Raw genomic sequence first — 1,255 nt, 5'->3', positions numbered from 1 at the left:
TCCCTCCTTCCCCGCCCCGATTTTATTTTTAATAAAACCCGGTATTTTTGGAGAAAGCGCTGTCTGCGGCAAAGCTTTGCATGGGGGGAAAATGTGGGAGCGGCCGCCACCCCCCCCGAATTTCCCGGGGTACTCGCAGCCCCCCATTGCGATGTGTGTGCGTGTCCCCAGCTCCAGCGGGGGGGTTATTGGGGAAAATAATGGGGAGAAAAGAAAGGGGCTGGGATTTCATGTGAAAAACGCTGGGAAAACAGGCGAGCCCGCAGGACCGCGCCGGAGAGGGAAAAATAACAACAACAACAACAATAACAATAATAATAACAATAATAATAACAACGATAATAATTAGGGAAAAAAAAAAAGCGTATATTAGATTGGAGGGTTGCTTTTTTTTCCTTTTTTGGAGGGTGTTTTGCAGCAGCGATGCCCCAGCCAGGAGCTGCTCTACAAGATGGCTCCCGGCCGGGGGAAGGGGAGGAGGAGGAGGAGGAGGAGGAGGAAGGGCTGGAGTTACAGAAGGGGGGGCCTGTCCCCCCCCAGCCCCGCCCGAACCTGTTTTTTTTCTATTTTTATTAGCATTTCCCTGATTTATGACATGCCAACCCCCCGGCCCGGGGACAGTGGCGGGGAGGTCCGGGCGTGAAGGCATTAAACATTTATAAAATATGCTTTTAAAGCCACATAAAAGCGATCAAACCATTAATATTTTTTCCCCCCCCTCATCCCAAATTCCCCCGTTTTTTTGGTTTCCTAAAGGAGACTGGGAAAAGAAGCGCCCTCCCCTTGGAGGCAGCGGGGTTTGAACCCTCGCCTCTGACGCAAATTTGCTCTTAAATATAAATAAAAACATAAATATATATATTACTATTATTTATTATTATTATTTTCGAGTTAAACCAGGGCCTTGAGCAGCGTGAGAGCTTTTCGACAAACTCGATTTTTGCTTGGAACGTTTAAAAATAAACAGATTTTTGGGGCTGTTTCTCCTCTTTTCTGGCCGATGTCCCGGTGGGGATCTCGAAACTCCTGACAAGGATTTCTTCTTTTGTGGGGGGGAACGCTTTATTATTATTACTTTTAATTTATACCGGATTAAATTAGACTTTTCTCTCCTCCCCTTTTTCGTTATAAAAGCCGATTTTTGTTTAATTAAGTAAAGAAGCGGGGGGTGGGTTTGGCAGCGATGGGGTGTCCCCCCCACTTCTCCCCCAGGAGTGCTCTGCGCAAAGGGAAAAATACATTTAAAATAGGGGGG

The sequence above is a fragment of the Parus major genome, chromosome 14 (assembly GCF_001522545.3).
Source record: "Parus major isolate Abel chromosome 14, Parus_major1.1, whole genome shotgun sequence".
NCBI classification, from domain to species: domain Eukaryota; kingdom Metazoa; phylum Chordata; class Aves; order Passeriformes; family Paridae; genus Parus; species Parus major.
This window is presented reverse-complemented; position numbering follows the sequence as displayed.